Genomic DNA, 21,782 nt, shown 5'->3' on the forward strand with positions numbered 1-21,782 from the left:
GGTTGCTTTAGCATCCAGTGGGCACTTTTTGGCACTTGCCGTTCGGTTGTATTGTTAGCAGAGGTTCTGCCTTCCCACCTCACATACAGCACTCGGAGGCCCAAACATTGCAAACATGCCTTTTCTTCCTCGGTGGCTCTTTCAGTGCGATGATTACTGCTAAGAAAAGAAGACAAAACAAAAGAAACTTTTAAGTGCCTTCAGTGAAGGCACTAAAAAAAAAAAAAAAAAAAACTCTGGAATCCTACAAGCTGATAAGTCTTTTGTTCGAAGAAGAGAAGAAAACAGTAGCTTTTACAAGGCTCAGCAAGTTCAAATATATATCATTGAAATATATTTCTATTTCCCATCATCTGCCTAGGCCACAGCGCTGACTAGCTTATTCCTTGCCAGAGAAAATAAGTTTAAATCATAAGCATATTTAACTAGCAAGCATAAATCATAAGCCTTTCTAACCGTAAGCATGTTGAACTTTGCACAGTTTGTACAGATGGCGTGGCTGACTCTGTACCCCTCCCCACGGTGAGGATGTGGACAGGCTCCTACTCCCCAATTTCCTGTGCAGCTCAGGGAACTGAAACCATTTGTTTTACTGCGCCTACAGGATTCTGTAAAGTTTGGACCCAGAGCAAGGTTTAACGTGATCCTCCTTTCCTACTGAAGAATAATGGGGGTGAAGGGGGACTCCCTTTGGAAGATATATCCCCAGAGTGCCCCACTTACAAAGCACAAGATGCTGGTATTTTTTAAAATGTGTCTTCTTAAAAAAAAAAAAAAGCATCATAGGGCAAAAGAAAAAAAATGCTAGCAGAGGTTTATTGGCTTCTAAGAGCAACTTCGAAGAGGTTGACTCTACAGCAGCTCTTTCTGACAATGCACACAAATTCTGCTTGTGTCTTGTAAGTCCTGGCTGACCCTATGAGTCAATATCTGGGCAAAGTTCAACATGCTTTGGCTGTCGCCATGGCTGTGTTCATATGCTTATCACCATGGAGAGTGGCAGTACTAATATCAACCCATGTGGGTTGGCATGCCATCGAAGCACATAGATGATGCCCCTTACTAGTACTCCCAGTTTTGGTATGTGGAAGTGAAGGTTAAGACCAGTGAGGAACTTGCCCAAGGTCATACTGTGAGTTCATTGCGGAGCTCAGCTGTATCTTTATTACTCTCCCAAGTTACTGTGGCTCTAGAATGTTCTAAAACTGGGACCTTGATAAACACTGAAGATTCCAAAAGGCAAGAAGTTTGAGATTTCCTCATGGACTCACCTCCTCCTCCTCCTCCTCCTCCTCCTCCTCCTCCTCCTCCTCCCTCCTCCTCCTCCTCCTCCTCCTCCTCCTCCTCCTCTCCTCCTCCCCCTCCTCCCCTCTTCCTCCCCCTCCCCCCTCCTCCTCCTCCCCCTCCCCCCCTTCTTCCTCCTCCTCTCCTCTCCCTCTCCTCCTCTCCCTCTTCCTTCTCTTCCTCCTCCTCCTCTCCCTCTTCCTTCTCTTCCTCCTCCTCCTTCTCCTCTTCTCCTCCTCCTTCTCCTTCTCCTCCTCCTTCCTCTTCTCCTCCTCCTCCTTCTTCAATCTATTGCTTTATAAAAAAAAAAAAATGGAAGAGTTGCTGGCCTCATCCAAAATAGTCCCACTAAAGATGAGGGAGTGGCCCAGAGAAAGGGGGTGACTGACTACTTAAAGTCACACAAGCAGTTTGTGGAAGGGTCACAACTGTATCCCCAAACCTCCTGCCTGCAAGCCAGAGTCCCAGCTTTCACTTTGATGCCTCATCCCCCCAAAAGTATTCATTTTCTCACCTGCTTTTGCAGCAGATCCTGCGAGCAGATCAGTCTTGAAAATAGTTTCCATCCCCGGCCCCCTCTCTGCACTTGCTTATTTTCTCGAGGTTTTAACGGGGAATTAAAAACACTTCCCTTTGAAGCTGGCTTTTCTGTCTCACTTATTGAGTGCCCAATCTGTAGACGCACATGCCTAACACTCTTCCCCGAAGAATGTACAAGAATCACACGTTTGACTGCTGTGGATGGCAGGTGAAAAAGAATCACTGCCGTAGCGTGGAGCCCCTTAAACATATTCACGGCCAGCGCTGGATTATCCCAGCACAGATGGATCAGGCGCAGCTCCCTCTTCTTCTGCTTACTGGTGACCTTTAGCTGTTTGTGTTTGTGGGTGCTCCTATCAGAGACTAGAAAGAAGAGCCGAGACGCCATGACTTGATTTCTTGACCAGAATACTAGGGTCCTGATTAAAGTTTTAACAGTTTTTCCAGTTCAGGCAACAGAATGATTGATTGTAGGAGACTCTTTGAACCGAACCCACCTGGAGTGCACAACGTGGCCTTGGCTGTGAACAGTCAGAAAGCAAACTGGTTGTAATGCAGGGGGCTTAATTATTGGGTTGAAATCCTATTAGCTGGTGCCTAGGGCGAGTTACTCAACAGCTCTGAGTCACAGTTTCCTCATCCTGAGGAGGGAGAAGTCAGCTGCTTAGAAACAAATAGCATGGGGGGGGGGGATGCAGCTGGGACTCTGCTCTTGGTAGGAATGAGCGGAAGGCGAGTCTCTGGGTTTGTCCCCAACGGCTAATACAAGGACACTTTCTCACTTGACACTCTGGCACTGTCCCTGCTCACCTGGTTGCCATACCAGAAAGTCTTTGCTGGCAGTTGTCTAGCCAAGCCTGTATTCTGCTTCTCTACTGATCTGTGTACCACTCATGCCATTCAGGGTGAAACAAATTGTCCCCTTTGGTGGCTTCTGTGAACCTGCTTTCCAAGTTGATTGGCTGTGAGTGAGTTTAAAATATAAGTGAACTTACCAATTAATTATTTTTCAATGATTTTATTGGCATTTTTTTGGGGAATATGCACAGGAAATAGGGTGTATGCCTATCTTCTAAGCTGAACAAATTCTTAGAGAAGTGTTAAGTCCCTTGTTTTCCGCTGTGAATTATGGGCACCCAAGCATATGACGTGCTGGATCGTCATGAGGGTTCTTTGAATTATTTGAATGCTATTATTCTTGTCATTGTACATGTGTGTGTGTGTGTGTGTGTGTGTGTGTGTGTGTGTGTGTGTAGATGCATGTATGTACATATAGAGGTCAGAGGACAACCTCCAGTGGTTCTCAGAAGCCGTCTGCCGTGTTTTTTGAGATAGGTTCCTTCCCTGGCACACAAAGCTAGCCATGAGCCCCCATGAGTCTGCCAGTTGCTGCCTTCCCAACAGGTACTACTGCACGTACTTTTTATCGTGTGTCCGGGAGGTTGAACGGAGGTCTGAAAGAGTGCACAGCAAGCATTTTACCGGCTGAGTCATCTCTCCCAGGCTCCTACATGCATTTATCTTAGTCCCTGACAGCGGAAAGGAAATCTGACGGGCATCTCTATAGCACATTTCTGTAGGCTAGATTGACTCATTCCCCCCTCATCAAGTGATGGCTGACTAGCTGTGCTGTGTGGTAGGCCCAGAAACTGTGAAACATGAACAGCAAATCCTCTCTACTTCGTGGAGCCTAGACCTTAGAGACTTGAGAAATAGCATTAAAATGAACCATGAAGCTGGGTAGGGATGGCATATGTCTTTAACTCCCAGTATTCAGGAGGCAGAGGCAGGTGGATCTCTGAGTTCAAAGCCAGCCTGGTCTTCATGGTGAGTTCCAGGACAGCCAGGGCTACACAAAGAAAACCTTGGTAAAAAAACAAAAAAAAAACAAAAAAAACAACAAACAAACAAACAAACAAACAAAAAAAAGAGCCACTAGACCCCAAGAAGAGGAAGAAATTAATTCAAACATCTTTGAGTTCCACAGACCTGACTTACAGTACAGACTCAGTGAAATGTTTGAATGTTGTCATAAGCAAAGTTTGCTTTTGTTTTCAATTCAAAGTATCCTTAGCTTTCTGAAGCCGAGTGTCTTCACTAGACTCATTATTATTTAAAAATTCTCTAATAACAGTTTAGACACTGGAGTCTGTAACCGCAAAGGCTGTTTGTAATTTGTTGGCACTTCCCAGATCTCTTTAAAAGCCAAGCAAGCCCCTGACTTTGGCTCCCTAATTCACTAGGTCTTTATGTGTACACCTGAGGGGTAACAGTCATTAAAAAAAAAAAAAGCCCATGCACCAGCATGTTAACTGTGGGGTTCTTACATTGTGGAATGTCTCAAGATGGCTCACTCTGTAATTTGTAAAGCCCTGGAACTCCTTATAAACCAATATATAGCATCTGAACAAGAAACGTGACACTATGTCTAGGCTTAAATGTCTCAGGGCCACTGGCTTGTGCGTTTTTTCAGCAAACTAGGCACTCCACTAAGTGCAGGTTAACAAGACCAGAGCATTGTAAAGGAGCATCTGCCCTATGACCCAGCAGGAGACCCCTTCCATATTCATTCCGGAAGTGAGGGCAGACCCCAGCTCAGCCCTATAGCTCTCCCACTCTCACAGGCTTTTAAGACTGGCGGGGGGGGGTTGTCCCTCCCTACCATCCCAAAGCTTTGTGGAGTGATTCAACATTTACTAGGACTTCCTTGCTCTGTATCCCTGGTCACTTTAACAAAGACAACAAAAGGGAGTTTTTGCCAGGGAGGAGCCCACTCAGAATGCTTGCGTCGAAACGGGCTTATTCCACGGACACCAATGCTGATTCTCCTCCTGACCTGGGCTTCCAGCCCAACTGCATCCTTCCACTTCAAAGGCTTGGCTCTGAGCGGATCACACATTTTGCTTGATGACAAATTAATCAAACTTGATTTCTTGGATGAGATAGATACTAAAGAGCTACAACTCCCCACAGGCCGAAAGTCAATACGGCCCTTCTGGCTCTGATTAGAGTAACAAAAGGATATCTGAGAGCCATCTTCCTCCCTGCCTGGGCTGCGGGCTGGGGCTGAAAGGCAACGGGGCTTTTAAAGGAGAAGAACCTTATTAAAACACATTTCAGCTGTGGCCAAGTGCATGGCGAGCCCTCCTGATGACTTTGAGAGATGCCCACCTCGTCTCTAGAGCAGCGTTTCCGCTTCGAGCGACCTAGAGGAAGCAGTATATTAAGCATCTGAAATGTTTATGGATCGCCCCCTTTTATGTTCCTGCCGTGAAGATGAGTTTAAAAAAAGAAAAAAAAAATCGGCCCGGGAGATCTGGCAAATGTTAGAGATAGCTCAAGTTTGGATAAATAAATTTACTTCCATGGGGGTTAAAAAAAGAAACTCCTGGAGTCCAGGGAATTATTTCTGTACCTGTGAAGGCAGACCTGGGACAAGGTGAAGTGGTGAGCTTCCCAGAGCAACCGCTGCAGGTCTGTTTCGCAGCCCACTCACGTGAGGGAGCAGAGGGAGCTTCTGCTAAATCGGGGAGCACAGGATTTCTGCGCAAAACCCTCTTAGCAGCTTTGTCATCCGCCTGTTCTGTGGAGCATCCAAGGACATCTCTTGCCTCCTTGTGTGATGGCTCTGTGTTCTATATTTAGAAGAATTGCTGCTGCGCAGAATATGGTCCCCTGACTGTTCTGGGGGGGGTGCTTTATGCCCTTTCCCCCAAAGAATTGCAAAAAGGGGGTTCCTACCTTCGTGGCACATCTCAGTAAAGTTTATAAATGTTCTCTTTAAGAAGCAGGTAGGATGCACAAGTCTAATAACCCTGGGTTCCTGTTATATAGGACGGACTTGAAACCGTTGCCAGCTGCAGACACAGGCTGGGGCCACAGGGATCCCCCAGGGATTGTTGAGAACTCAGGAGGAGGCAATGAAGTCCCAAGGACCTGACACTTCTCATTCCTGACATTTATCTTGAACATCCTTCCCCAAGCGTCTTTCTGCTCCTGCTAGCAGTGCCCAACGTGTTTGTGCTATTCCAGCATGCTTAATAACTTAAAGCTGTGTTTTAGATTCAAACAAAGAGCAAAAGACCCGGAGTTCTGCCTCCCTCGCCCTGTGAACTAACTCTTTCAGCACCATCTTGCCTAGTTCCCGGACATGTGTGCTCTGTGGTTTGGCCATCCAGCTCCCTGATCTCTCTGGAGCCCTGACCTGGATCCCAACCTGCGTGTCCTTAGGCAGACCCTGGGGAGAGCCAAGAACCTCCCACAAGCCTGTTCTGCACTCTTTAATGGGGAGCATCCTTCTCACTTCTTATAGTGTAGGGAGCCTGGGTTTTCCTGTGTCTTCCACCATGTCCCCTTCGCAATGTCAGTGTGGTCAGTGTGGTCAGTGTGGTCCTGGGCATGTGGTTCTCAGGCCTTGGTCACACTCCTGCTCATTCCGTGCCCTCCACAGATGCTAGCTGGTAGTGAACAGGGGAACCAGTGTTTCCCCAGGCTCCTCAGAGATTTGCTTTGAGAAACCCACCCATAGGTGAGAGGAGCTCTGAGTTTTAACTGGGGAGATCAGCTTCTCCCACTCCATGCCAGAACCCTGTCTTCTGAGGTTCTGTGACCTGGGTTGTGCTGCCTGGCCTTCCAGGCCTCAACTTACCTGTCTGTAGAAGGAACACGAAATGTCACCATCATGGAAGGTGAGAGGCATTAACTAAACGAGCTGCTCTGCGCTGATCATGCAGGCCTAAGGATCAAAATCTTGCTACCACAGTTCTCTGATGTCTAGGTGTTAGCTCGTTGACTAGTTATTTTTAAACTCATATTCTGAAGCAGAGTCCAGATTCTATAACCCCAGACACCCCATATTCCCACCCAGCCACAGACACTTATTTCTACAAAAGTCCCTTTTTCTAAAGGACAAAAGTAGTACACACTTGCTTTCTCAATTGCAAACAGTAACTATAACTAATATGTCATCTATTCCTAGCCTAGCCCCTCCTCCAAATGTTGAAATTAATTCCTAGCCTGTTGTGATATGTGTGGTTGGAATTCTAGCACTCAGCAGACTGAGGCAGGAGGTCTAAACGTTCAAGGCCAACCTGGGCTAGATCACAGCTCAGTGGTTAGAATAGGGCTTTTTAAAATCCAAAATATTCATAGGAAGCAACAAGTCCTGTGGATATGTAAAGACATGGAGAGGCCAGGGTGAGGCAAAAGACATAAGAAGAAACACTAAAGATAAAGTGGGGGGTGGGTAGGTTGATGTAGAGATGGGGCCTTGCCCAGGTGAGACCGACATAGTCTGTTAGCAACACCCATCTCTTCTGTGTGTTTAAGACGCTGTTTGCTGGAGAGGTGGCCATTATGCATTATGATTCCTGTTGCTGCCTGGGCTCCACATGGCAGGAAACAGAGTCCCTGTGAGTAGTGGGGTGAGCTGGCACCTCTTTCCACCAGGGTTCAGGAAACTGTTGATCCCACAGAAGCATCACTGAAGGTTGATAGGTTTAACCTGGGGGAGTCCTCTCAATATTGTACTCTATCCTGCAGGATTGCTTCTGGTCCCTGTGCTGATGGGGCAGCCTGTGCATTAGGAAGAGTTGCCAGTAGACATTTTTGGCTTGCTCTTGAGTATGTGTCAGATCCCAAGAGTAGAAAAATGGAAGTCAGTGGTTTTGATTCCCCTCCCCTCCTCTTTTTGTTCTGCTAAATAGGCTGTTGTGTCGGCTTGGGGAGGCTCAGTGGCCCTAGGATGTCAATCAAAATGAAAAAACTAAGACTGATGTGTGTCAGGATTCCTCAGTACTGAGGCAATGGGGATGTTCTCTCGTGCTAGAGGCATCAAAGACTTCTGACTCTGCGATGACCGAGGTCTGACAAGTCTTCAGAGCCCCTTTGTGTGGGTATTTTATTTAGTTATTTTTTTCCTCCACGATCCCATAGTTTTAAACTTTTAAAATCGCATGTGTTGCAGATAAAGACATGTGATTAGTTCAGAGGCTGGACTGTTGGAGACCAGAATGTATTTATCTGTGACACTACAGGTTTTTAAAAGCAGATCCTGTTAGAAGTGACAGATTTCCTATCTCTGATTTTTCCTACTTGCATTGCGAGAAGTTCACAATAGGTGACAACTGTCTATTTTTAGCAGCCCTGGCAATGCTCAGCTCATTTTTTAACAGAATAGGTAAATAAAGCCCAGAGAACATTAGGTTCTTTAGGAGTCACCTCTCTAGCGCCTCCTGTCAGTGTCTTCGTGGATAACCTCAACAGCACTGTGTGTAAGCAATGCCTGAGGTCTGGCTGGCATGGCCTTAGGAGTACCAAAGACAAGGAGCTCTGGAGACACATGTGAGCAAACAGTCCTTTGATGGCCTTTGATGGCCAAGTGCATCAGGGAGTGAGCCCTCTCAGGGCAGCAGCTGGAGCCCCTTCGCTCCTTTTCTCCTAACTTCTTTCTCCCAGGGCTGCCATGACAGGTTTCTTTTTCTTTTTAAAGATGTACTTATTTATCCTATATAAGTACACTATCACTGTCCTCAGACACACCAGAAGAGGGCAGCAGATCTTATTACAGAAGGTTGTGAGCCACCATGTTGTTGCCGGGATTTGAACTCAGGACCTCTGGAAGAGCAGTGAGTGTTCTTAACTACTGAGCCATCTCTCCAGCCCCCATTACAGGTTTCTAAGACCCAACTGAAGCTGATCTTCTAGAAGACTTGTGTTATAGGATCCCACTGCCCTAGGCACAGGCTCAGCAAATGGTCCTTTCTCTGAGCATCTGCAGGTCCTGGCCAATTCTCACTTACCTTTGTCTAGCCAGGGCTTCCTAATTCTACCTTTGAATTATTCAGAGTCCACTTGGAAAGAGGTCAGGAGGCCAGAGTTCTTTCTTCTGTGGTTTGGGCTAGAGGGGAAGAGGATACTTGTTCAAGGTCACAAGTTAGAGAAGCCCAGAGCAGCATTTACCACCCTGTCTCTCAGCCACCTCCCTTCTCCATTACACAACTATAATGTTGCCTCTGCCTAAAAAAACATATCTCTTGTGTTCTGTACTCTTATTTTCAGAATTCAATTTATTCCAAGGTTGAATTTTTCACTTGATTATTCCTTTTAATATAAGAGTTTTGCAAATCACAAATTGCTAGCTTGTAACATTTAGGGTAAAGTAAGGCAAGGTCACTGTGAACACTGTTACTATAATAATACTTTGTTGCAAATGATACTTCCCCAACCCAATTAAGACTCTCCTAAGAAAAACAAAGGGGTTTTGATCCAAGGATGAAGGGACTCCTCTCTGGGGGTCCCCAAGCTCACCATGCTCAGCTTGAGACCCCTGTCTTGGAATGATTATATCTTAGGCCTAACAAAGTTGTGCTGGACGGATGCAGCCTTCGGACATGCTTTGCCAGCTCCCCAGACTCCTGTATTCTTCAGTGTAGTTTTGTAGACAATGTTGTACAAGCTCAAAGAAGCACGAGTGTGAGAATTGGCTGGCTGCCTGTGTCTTGGCTCACCATAGCCCCACCCCATGGAGGAGCAGTCTTAGGAAGAGGAAGGAAACTGCTCTCAGGGGAATCTGGCCATGATGGATTCTGTAGTGTATTTTTTTTTTTTTTTTTTGTAGTCAAATTTGGTGTTGATTGTTCACCAGCTAGACCTCAAGAAATGCTACCTTCTTATAAATGCCGCTGGAGGGAGGTGGAGACTTAGAGCTGAGCAGGGAATGGGTGCCTGTCCTCTAAGAAATTGCCAGTGTGCTCAGGGCTCAAATTTCAAGCCATCTTCCCCACCACCCCCACTGCCACCTCTGCCCCCCACTTTCCTTTCAGGGGGCTGGCCCTTCTCTCGCTGGCTTTTGCATGTGTTGACTGGAGAGAGAAACACCACATCTGTAGAGTCTCCAGGCTTTGAAGTATCCACGGAAGACTGCGGCAGAGAGCAATTCAGAGTTTCTGTGTTGCTGGTGGATGGGTTGTTTGTTTGGTTTACTGTTTACAGCAGCTGCTGGTGCAGCCGGAATTGTGGCCTGGCACCACCGGAAATTAAAGCGCCTTCATTTCTCTCTTCATTTTCTACCCCAAATAAGAGCCTTTAATTTTTTTCTTTCTTTTCTTAAATAGAAGCCCACACGGAGACAAATGCTCCATTTGTTCCTATGCACGTCCTTGTTCATACGGATGTGCAGGTCTTTGTATGTTCCTCATGTACACGTGCATGCTTTCATCGGACAGCACCCCCCATGCATGCAGCACTGAAGGGCTTCCAAAGAGCAGCTCACTGGTCTTTCTAAAAATATTGTGTTTTTATTTTCTAGAGTTTGAGTGTGAAGTGTGTAACATTTGGTCTCCATCTCTGTGGCAAGTTCCTGATAAGCTGCCACGACTCCACAGCCACATTAGCCCCAAACCCCTGAACTTTCAAGCTGCTTCTCTAAACTATGTCACTGTGGCAGTGAGAATAACTAATATCTCCATCTTGCCGGAAAAGTGCCTGGGCAAAGGGGGGAAGGGGCAGTTCCCAGATCCCTGAGCCCTATAGTGGGAAATCACAGGACTCTTTGGCACCATAGAGAGCTCTCTAAGCCAGGGGGTACTCTTTCCAGGCTGCTGGGGACAAAGTGGCCCTGTACTGAGCCATATCCCTTGTGTTGCCTCAAGGTTACACAAGATGAAATAGGAGCAAGGAATTACACAATAATTAAAATACAAGTAATAACAATGTAATCTTGCGATAAACTATGTGTATTACTGGGAAAATAGGAATCTTCCTGACCCAGGAAGATGAAGTGATGATTTGTCCAAGGTGAATTGGCAGGATTCGATACAGGAATCTCAACTCCGGCTTCACCAACTTATCTGATCTCTAGTCGCTTAGGAAGCACCAACTTGTAGCAGACCCTCTTTCTGTAATATCTCACCTCGTTACAATCTTTGTTCCGATCTTGCTGGTGAGGAAATGGGCATGACTCAGTGCCCTATGAGAGGCTATCACCTTTCGAAAGTATTGCAGCCATGGTCTGAAACAGGCTGCCTATCCCCCAAGCTAGGATCTTCTCATTTCATCCATGCCAAAACGGGGCATTTCTACCTCACTGCATAGAATTGCAAAAGAGCCCATTGGGCAATGGATTGATTGATGGTGCCTAGTGGGAGAGGGCTTGGGAAACAGGGCCTGCTGGTGTTTACAGCTGCCCCCAAGGAGCGAAGCAGTCCTTTCTGCACTTCTCACAGAGGTATCTTCAGTTCTTGTCAGATGAGGAAGTTGAATTCTCCAGAGATTTTTCACCAGCTCATGTGTGTTACCGAGGGGGGACACCATGATCCGAATAGAGCTTGCCTCAGGATATGGCCCCTAGAGAGTAGTGTGCCCAGGATGACACTGAGGCACATTGGGAGAAAGAAGGGTTCCCACTGGCCACTTGGGGTTCACCTTCCCCATCAGCACAGTACCTTTAGCTACATTCTTCCCCCTTCTCTGTCCTTCACCAACCGGGAGAAACCACCACCCACCATCCTCACGGGGGATTTTATAAAGATAAATTGGATAATTTCAGAATGGTTCTTTGGGCTGCTTGATGGAGGAGGTGCCATCTTAAAGGGAAACAACAATAATAATTATAATATTTGAAAGTATTTATGAAAGTCTCTGTAGGGGCAATTAAGAGGAGACCAGCTGGTACTTGTGGAAAACTCACCAGTTGATGAGACACCCATGCCCACCTCCCCTGGCAGGCTGCTGGAATGAACATGGAGGGAAACCGGAAGGCCAGGTGCTGCAGGTGTGGGGCCCTAGGAGCTGCGAGCTGAAGCCCCTCTTTGGCCTGTACTAAAATAACCAACCCATGGGTCTGAATGAAGCCTGCATGGCCGGTCACTACCTGGGACTGTTTGCCACCAAGCACTAATGTTGCAATTTCCAAAGACTGCAAAGGACCCTCACTTTCAGAGCCTTGGAATCTGTCTGATAATCACTACGTATTCATCCCCGGGACAGATAATTCTTACTGCTTCCTCATGGCACCTCCAGGGAGCCCCTTCTCTTCTGTGTAAGGGCCTCATGTTTGCCATCTGAAGGGGTTAGGTGCTATTGGGGTGGAGGGGGAGTCGCCTAGGTGAGGTTCCTGACTATTAATGTCTGGTCTACTCTGTTTGCATGGTGCTGTCTCCTACACAGAATCCTTGGTTGTCTGGGCAAGATGTTCTCTCCACAAGCCTTCGACCCTCCAGAGTGGCTTCCTTTCTCTCATGCCCACCCACTCAGCCCCTGCAGCTCTGGGTGCATTCACAGTGTCGCCTTCCATTGCTCCCTCCATATATCCTTCCTTCTCAAACGTTCCCTCCTCCACCTCTGATTCTTTCTCTCTTCCTTACCTTCTGCCCACAGATAGCTGTTGGCTGTATGAGAGCAGAGTGTATATTGCCCCCCACCACCAATTCAGGCAGGATAACCTTCCTATGTCCTATAACTTGGTTTTCTGTTCCTACCACCCCCAAACAGCCCCCATCCACCGAGTGTGAGCAGAGCCAGGGCCCGGCGCCACAACAGGACTGTTCCAATTGCTCCGATTGCCTGGGCATCTGCTCAGAATTCAGGGCTGTATCCTAAGGACCTAACAGGCCACATATCCAATGCCATATCCTAGGCTACCTTTGGAATTAGCTATACTCTGGTCACTCCAAGTAAGGTCTCTATCTATTCCCATTCCTCTCTACAAAACCTGACCACCTTATTCTCTACCCCTACAGAAGCTCTCTCTTACTCTAGGTGACTGTTTCATACTCAAATGTTCATAGCTAATGGAGAAGCCATATGTAGAATCAGTAGACCGTCTTAGAGGGTACAATGTGGGATCTGTGTTGAGACCACAACATGAAAATTATATGTCCAATGGGGACCATTGTTGTCTTTAATATATCTCCTAAGACACCTTCTCTCTCTTCTCTCCCTCCCTCCCTCTCTCTCTGTCTCTCTGTCTCTCTTTCTGTCTCTGTCTCTGTCTCTGTCTCTCTCTCTCTCTCTCTCTCTCTCTCTCTGTGTGTGTGTGTGCGTGTGCGTGTGTGTGTGCACCTTAGATATGGAGATCAGAGGTTGACATCAAGTAACCTTTTCAATCATTTTCTACCTTATTCTTTGAGACAAGGTCTCTCCTTAAACTCATTCGTTCAGCCAGGCTGGCTGACCAGCAAGTCCTGGGACGCTCCTGTCTTCACATCTCTAGCACTACCATTACAAGTTCACAAGCGATAGTACACTTTGCTTTTTACACTGGGCATTGAACTCAGGCCGCTATACTTAGATGGCAAACATCAATAAACTATCTCCCAACCCCTACCTTGACAGGATATTTTATGTATGTATATATGTATGTGTGTGTGTGTGTGTGTGTGTGTGTATGTATGTATGTATGTATGTATGTATGTATGTATGTATGTATGTGTGTATTGAAACGAGGTCTCTCTAAATAACCTTGGCTGTTATGGAGCTCACTCTGTAGACCAGGCTAGCCTTGACCTCAGAGTTCCATCTGCCTCTACGTCCCAAGCACACTGGGAATGAAAGTGTGTGCCACCACACCCCTCCTGGACAGGATATTTTAAGGAAAGAATGTTGCTGCTCTTGCAGAAAACTGGGGTCCAATCCCCAGCAGCCATGTTGGGTAGCTCACAACTGCCTGTAACTCCAGTGTCAGGAGATCTGACCTCTTCTGGTCTCCATGGGCACCTGCACACGTGCATGCCCATATATGGAGAGCCGCACATGCAGGGATGCATGTACATATGCATAATAAAAAGTAAATCTACATCTTCTGCCCACACATGCAGAGACGTGCATGCAGAGACATGCTTGCATATACATAAGTAAAAAGTAAAGCTTTTCAAACAAACAAACAAACAAACAAACGGAACATGAGCGATAGGACATTTGGCTTTGAATTTTCTCCCACATTCCATTCCCTTCCTGTCCTCAGAGTTTGCACTGCTCCAGTTCACTGCTGAGAGCACCCGAACCTAAAAATAGTGTCATGCCGACTTCTGCTTAAGAAGCGAGGCTACACCCCTGGCCCACTCCATCCTGCATCTGACACCGGACTGCTCCTTCAGAAGTGAGGAATTTCATCTCTATGGATGAACTCTGATGGCATAATTAAAACCTTCCCATCCACCACTGAGAGCACGCTTGCCTCTTAATGAAACCTCAAGGGTGGCATTCACACTGAGCCCGCCCTGACATCTGACATCTGTGTGATGGAGTGGCACCCTGTGGGAGGGAAGTTCCTTTGTGATGTCTTTAAATGGGCTCCTGTGATCCTCTCCCTGACACATCCTGCTTGGCAGAGACGTGTTTGTGAGTTCACAGCGCCTAGATCCACATCCTGGCCCTGTGTCATCGTCTTACCCTTGTTATATAACCTTAATGAACTTCAGTTTACTTACCCGTAGAACGGGCATAGCACACTGAGATCCCATAATAAGCTCTGTGCTATCCTTTTCTGCATATAAGGGCCGTGTAAAGCTGTCATAAAGCCCTATAGCAGTGTGTGCAACGTGGCACCTCCAGCCTTTGCCCGGGAAGACTTGGTACCTGTTTCCAGAGAGAGAGAGAGAGAGAGAGAGAGAGAGAGAGAGAGAGTGTTCTGCACATTCATGGCTACAGTGTTTGTGTGGGAGGTCAGAGAACAACCCTTGTGTAGGTCCTAGGACTCAAACCCCCGTCATCAGGCTTGGCAGCAATTGGCTTTATCACTGCGTCTCGCCAGCCCTGTCTTGCTGTTGGACTTTGGTTTTGTTTTGTGAGACAGGAATGCTCTGTGTATCCCAGGCTGTCTTTGACTTCACAGCCCTCCTGCCCCAGTCCCCTGCGTGCTAGGATTACGGTCATGCTTCACTTAGAAGGTTTTTACTCTCTTAACGATGTAAAATAGCAAGGATGAAACAAATTGTCCAATCCGTCCCAGAGAGTGCACGGTCGGGTCCTGACGTGCCCATACTGTAGGAAGTGGCAGCCCAGCCTAGCCCAGTGTGTCAGAGAGATGGCATCTTGACCGTATCTCACTGCGCTGGCCTGGGGGCCAAACATCTTTGCCCTTCCTTTGCACTTCACTCCTAAGCAGTGTGTTTTCTGTTTGAGGTCGCACTGTCCTCTAGAGCACCTACCTAACCTCCTTCGGATCAGCAGGACACCCCACCCCCTCCCCTCGCCCGGCAAAGTGACTCATGGATTCTAACCCCCACCCTACAGCTCCCTGCAGCCACACCACCATACCAGGGAGTTTTCTAGCTACAGGTTGGTGAAGGTTTCCAGGGCAGGATGTTTACAACCCCTAAAGGAATGGGCAAAGAACCAAGCAGCCCTGCTTGGCAACCCTTAGATGTTCTCTGAAGCCCAAGGCACCCTGCCAAGCCCAACTCGGGAGAGGAAAACATAGCAAGTGCTGATGTGCCTCCATTTTACATGGAACATAATAAAAGTTTGCAGGGTGATTTAATTTTCTAAACAAGAAAATACAATGGGCCCCATCCATTACCCACATGCTGCTGATCACCTCTGCTGGCTGGCCCAGGATAATCCAAGGTATTCTGCAGAAGCGTGAAGAAGAGGCAGGGAACGCACGCACCCACGATGGCTCCACAACGCCATGATGGTGGAAAGTATTCACGGGACAAAGGGTGTAAAACTCAGAGGAAAGATGTTTTTACCCATACAACTCTCTGAGACAATTCAAATAGGGATGGCTTTCATTTTAGGTAATCGACTGGAAGACAAACCTCATAGGAAATGACATCCAAACCCAGGGGTTCATTTATTGTGATGTAATGTTTTGTTTTGTGTGTGTGCACACATTGGTATATGGGTAGGTACATGTGGGTTCAAGTGTATTTAGAGGCCAAAAGTCAACTTTGGTATCTTTCCTCAAAATCAGCCATTCACCTGATTTTTGGAGATAGGGTCTCTCAGTGGGACCTGGGGCTCACTGAATTGGTGAGGTTGTCTGGCCACTGATCCCCAGAGATCCCCCTGCCTCTACCCACCCCCCCATGCTTGCATTATAAGCACCAACCAAACCTAGACTTTTAAGTGGCTTCTGTTTGTCATGTTGGCACAGTGAGCACTTTACTAAGCTCGCCAGAGCCTGACTTTACTGTAAGTTTTACAAAATGCATTTCTTTCAGCTGCCATTACTAGCATCATATAGAACGAGTGGGGTGGAAGCAAGCTTTGTCAGTGCCAGGCCCCATGAACACACATGCACATACACACACATGTCTGGGAAGCCCTGGGGCACCCCAAAAACCAGTGTTCCCCATCACCTGGGAAAGGGAGTGCTTAGAATTACAGCTAACCAAGAAATGGAAGCTTATTTGTTTCTATTCTCAGTATGTTTGATAGACTAGCAAAAATATGTTTTTACCCATATAACTTTCTCCTACCTAGATGGAGAATAAATCTTACTAATTCCCTAGTTGGTTAGTGATACCACACATGTGCAAATGGATATTAATTTTTAAACAGCAGTACAAATAGCTTATTTTAGAGCCAGCACCGTAACTCGGGTATTGATGTTATCAAATACAAATTCTTTTTAAAATGTTCCTGGCTGGGGATGGAATTCAGTGGTAATGCTGTTGGCTAGCACATGTGAGGCCCCAGATTCTATTCCTAGCACCACAGAACACATTAGCAAACATCGTCCTTCCATCCTAAGGCGTTGAGGTAGTTGTGGGCTAAGTGAGTGTGTTCAGATAGAGGAGAGCAGCAGAGAGCACGGCCAAGCTGCCAGTCTGACCTTGTCCATGTCTTCTAGGACGTTCTGTGTGTTAGAAGAAGAAGAAGAAGGCAAACGCTTTGTCAGACTCTGTTAAATGGTTTTTTTGGCTATGAAAATGTAAGCATCACTACGAACAGTTTTCATGGCTGCAGCCCTCCTCCAAATATTTCCTCTATTTTGAGGGTTACGTTTAAGAGAGATCTCAAAAGAAGCAGATTTCACCTCTGACACAGCAAAATAGGCGGCACCCGGAAGTTTCCGGAGCTCAGGCCATGGTGTTCTCATGAGGGTGACCTGACAAGCTAGCTAACCTCTCAGCTGGGTCATCTATCATTCCTTAGCAAAATGTAAGACTCCAGTGATGTGTATGAGGCGGATAGGAAGCCGCAAGGATGAGATGCTAAGCCTCACTGACAGCAGGAAAGATTTTGTGAGAAATGGCACACTCTCCACTTTGCTCCCAGCCACCAAAACAAACAAAAACAAAAACAACAACAGCAATAAAAGGCAGTGTTAAAAAACAAAAAACAGCAACAACAACAACAACAACAACAACAACAACAACAAAAACCAAGGTAGGGAAGTTAAGGATGACTCCCCTTAGGAATCCAGAGCCTTGTATGGAGCTGATTAATAACAGAAAATCTTTTTAAAATGCTCTCCTCCCTTGCGTGAATGTTGAGTGTCTATCATTCGTAAGGCACCAGAGACAATTTCCTTCCCTTTCCAAGCTGGCAACACCTTACTTTGCAAGCAGTCGTGTTGAGTTTTAAAGGTTTTTCCAGCCAGGAAAGAAAAAAAAAGTCTAAAGACAACATGACTTAAAAACCCAAACCAACAGAACATAAAAATCGAACCCCTGGGGTCTCCTTCTAGAGAGTTCTAAAATCCTGCCCTTGTCTTTGAAGGGGCTCCTAAAATTCTTTCGGCTTAATTCCACCATTCCCTACTTGCAATATCATGTTGAGGATTATTCTAAATGATTCTGAGACTTTCCACAACTATGCCTATTTCAAGTCTGTTCTCGGAAGATGGGACTCCACAGAAGGCGGTTCACATGATTTTTAGTCCGAATCTATAAATAATTGGTGTATCCATTTTAGCCCCCAAAACTCCCATCTGGTTCTCTGTTCACACAAGACACTGGGCCGAACGCTCGGAAGGATAGTAAATCCTGAGAAACGGGAACATCATGGGGTAATTGTGATCATAGTAGACGCTGCTGACTTCTGGCTTTCTGAGGGCTTCAACTTGGCTTCCTCACAGGGGTCTGCACCGACCCATGGGCAGGCATGGGGGAGAATAGCATCGCTTCTTGATGGGTGTCCATTAAGCCTTCTCTGTCCAGTCTCTCCCTATTTCTAGGTGTTAAAACTCTGATAGCTCAGTCCTGGGTCTGACCTCCTTGCCGTTCCCTCTGAAGACTTTTATAATTCCTGTGTGCAAGAAAGGGAGAAGCACACAGCTTGTTGGGGGGATCCCAGATGGAGTCTGCAGGATGGATATTAGGAAAATCAGCTCTTTGGGGTGGGAAACAGAGAAATTGCAATCAGAGCGGTGATGAAACCCCATCCATGTTAGGAGGTGGGGTGGGGGTGAGGCAACCCATAATTCTACTTCTGCATTTGTAAACAGTCACTTTGAAGAGTCCATCTGCACTTGAAGAATTCCTAATGGGTACAGTCAGTTCAGCTAGCGCTGTGCTGTGTTGGGAGTCTCTGATCCTGTTCCTCTGGTTAAAGGGGGCTGGGGATAAGTAACAGACACACAAACATATATTTAGGGAAAGATGGTGGGAATATGGGTGCCGGGAACGCCCCTCCAAATGTGAGGGGTGACAGAGGAAGAGAGGACATTCTCAGTGCAGGGAAAGCAGCAGGACCAGCCTCCCAGAAAGGAGGGGGAAAGGTCAACAAAGGTAAGTCTGAAGTAAAACAGAGTTGGGGTGGGGGTGGCAGGCTGGGGGAGGTGGGGCTAAAGTGGGGACTAGACAAAAGTAACAGAGGCAAGCCAACAAAGCCCACCCACCGTGGTTTGTTGGGCATGTTTAATTTGAAATTGTGATCCCTACAATTACTGAGAGTGGAGCACTTAAAAAAGAAAACACTTCTATTGTGACAGTGCAGGAAGAACTGGAGAAATATTTGACATTTGGATGCCTTTTTATAAACCGCCTTTGTTCCGTGCTGCTTTTGCATGTAGTTAAATGCATATTAATTTTTTTCTTTCATAATGAATCACCGTATATTCTGGGTCTTCTCTGTAGAGAAGAGAGCGGGTGTCCACGGACTGGAGGCTGCAGGACACCGTCCTTGCCTTGTTGGGTGGCTCAGACTTTTCGGCTCCATCTCATAGGAGCCGCGAGATGCCGAATGGAGCGATCTGGAAAGAGAGGGTATGGGCATGTGAGGCTCTTTGGCTATGGGAGTTGGAGGCTGGCCCTTTGCTCTGTTCCCACTTGGGGCGCTCTGTCATCCAAGAGGATGGGACATTAACTTTAGTCATTTCTAATATCACAGCTTCCAGATCATTCCGTTTACCAGAGCCTCCTAGGCAGACCTAGAATTGGAAACCTCTCTCTCCCCGGGTGTTCCCGAGAATGACTGACTGATGGTGCAGCCACAGAACTGGCGAGTTCGGGGGAAGGAATTAGATTCAGGCCCCTTCGTAATTTGACTTGTGGGTGGAGGAGGGAGAGGAAATAAGCCTTAAAGCCTCCCAAAATTGGCAGGCAGACTTCCGGAAGGAAGTTCCTCCAAGGAGGCTTGTCTTAGAATTAAGCAGAGAGTGAAATTCACATATAAGTGATGGGGCTGTCTGGCCGGGTGTCATGCTGGTACTGGGCTGGTGAGTTCTGTAGGTTTTGTTTTTTTGTTTTTTCTTTCCTTCTTTCTTTTTTCCTAAAATAATGAAGGTAAAATGTTGTGTAATGTGAACTCAGAGCCAAACATTCCAGGCCGAAAATCTCTGACTTATGTCAGATTTTTTTCCCCCCTCTTCCCAAATACATCATGGAATTCACAAAGAAGGCCGCTTCTAAATGTCGGACTGTGCAGGATTCTGCACGAGGACACCGGTGCCCCTGAGGAGATCCTCTAGCTGTCTTCGGTGTGGCGGCTCACATCCTTGCTGTGGACTTTGGCCTTTAGCCTGCCGCACTGCGAGAGCTTTCTTGTTTATAGACAGCCATTTCCTCATGTGTATCTGGTGTGATTAATTAAGGAAGATTTTTTTTTAAACCCATATATTTCCTTAAAACACAGATGAGATGTCCAGTTTTTTTTTTTCCTTTCATAAATTGTAGTCGTAAACCGCCATAAGATGGCACTGTAACATAAATTATGGGAAGAGGTGAGGCCGGTGTAAGGACTGCGGGTGTGAACAGCGTGCACCCCAGCTTGGCAGGTGGGCGCAGGACTTGTTCCCACAGAGGTCCCTGAACGAGGACATGTGTAGAGAACGCACGGTGTTTGCAGTGAGCTTGAACTGGTAAGATACTAGCCAACATGGATGGCCCTTTTAGAATTTCAGAGAAAAGGAATTTGAGTATAAAAATAAAAGAAAAAGAGAAACCAGACCACAAGTGCCAAATTGGAAAGGGTCCCCCGCCCCCACCCTGTATTCTATCTGAGATATAATAACCAAGGGCGGAGGGGAAGCCTGCTCTGTTTCTCTGGCTCCCTGGCCTCCCTCATGTTCTGTGCATGTAGGACAGCGGTGGTAACTCTCGGAACCATCGCCGGCCCCACAGCGCCTGGCTATGGAGGCTGAACATTGGCGCCAGCACGTTTGTCCCCTCGTTTGTCACAGCTATTGCCTTTCACAGATAGACATCGAAGAATAAAAGGTATTCTGGGATGTGAGGCACCAGGCATCTCCCCCAACCCTCCCTTCCTCTGTATTCCGAGAAGGGCTGGGTCACAGCTGCCCCTGTCAGTGTGGTCCTGGGTTAGTGGCAATTCCTTGGAGATTAAAGAGGAAAGGGGGAAGAAAAACCTCATCCCAGGCCCTTTGTCTGGGCTCCATAGCTTCAGATCCAGTTGAATACAGCAGCCTTGCCAACATGTTCTCTGGCTTTGTAGAAAAAGCTTTAAAAAAAAAAAATCAGTTTCTTGGAGATCTTTGGCCATTGTGACAGAAAGTGAGTACTCTCGGGCTTGGCAGAGGCCCAGGTACAAGCTTTTCTCTGCTTAGCAAGCAGGTATCCAGGCCCGCTCAATCCCCTGTGCTCGGAGGATTGAGGCAGGATGCCGCCAGAACAGCCGCAAGTCAGTCATCCAAATGCTCTGTGCGCCACAAACACAGGACTGTGCTTGACGAGAGGCCTTTGAGAAGCCTGGCATTGTATGGTGACAGGGGACTCTGGGTAGAATGATCTCCTGTCTACCAAAACAGAGGAGTACTAAGAATGGCAAATATTACTCAAAAAGAAATGGGTATCCAGATTCTGATGAGGTCGTTCAGCAGATGAAACAAATTAATACACGAGCCTGACTACCTGAGTTTGAGCCCTAGAACCCTTTGTGGAGGGAGCCAGCGTGACAAGGGGGTTTCTATGACCTCTGTGTGGCCACACATGCATACAATGTTACTGCAGTGACACACATACCAAAAACTAGCACACACTACTAGTAATAAGTTAATATATATGCATATATACACATATATGTATATGTATGCATGTAAACATGTATGTATGTATGTATGTATGCATGCATATTTTTAAAGTTTGGGGTGTGGTATTCTAGGAAGCCACACGTGGGAGTCTGGTTCCAGGAGCCCACAGAACCTGACTTCTAACAGACACCAAAACTGGTGGATTCTCCCTGAGAGAGTGGAGCGGCAGTTTTGGAGAGGACAGGTACATCTAGCCGCATGCCCGTGTATATGAAAACCGGAAATGGCTGTCTTGATTGTAGGTGTAAATGGGAGGACAGTGCCAGAGTCCCAGGCACCCTCTGAGGTCATCCTGCACTGAAGACAGCTGTTTCTTAGCGTGCCTGGACCACTGTGGCAGGTCTGTATGGAGCTGGGGAACAGAAAACACTTGTCTTAATAAACCCATGTCCTTGGCTTTCTGTAGGCAAAGATCTGCTGTGGGACCACACACACTTTCTTCCCTCAAATCCTCGCTTTTTGGAGGACGGGGAACTATCCTGATCATCTTCATAAATGCTACTCTAAAATTCTCCCCCTC

Source organism: Rattus rattus, chromosome 6 (genome assembly GCF_011064425.1).
Source record: "Rattus rattus isolate New Zealand chromosome 6, Rrattus_CSIRO_v1, whole genome shotgun sequence".
In the NCBI taxonomy this organism is placed as follows: Eukaryota; Metazoa; Chordata; class Mammalia; order Rodentia; family Muridae; genus Rattus; species Rattus rattus.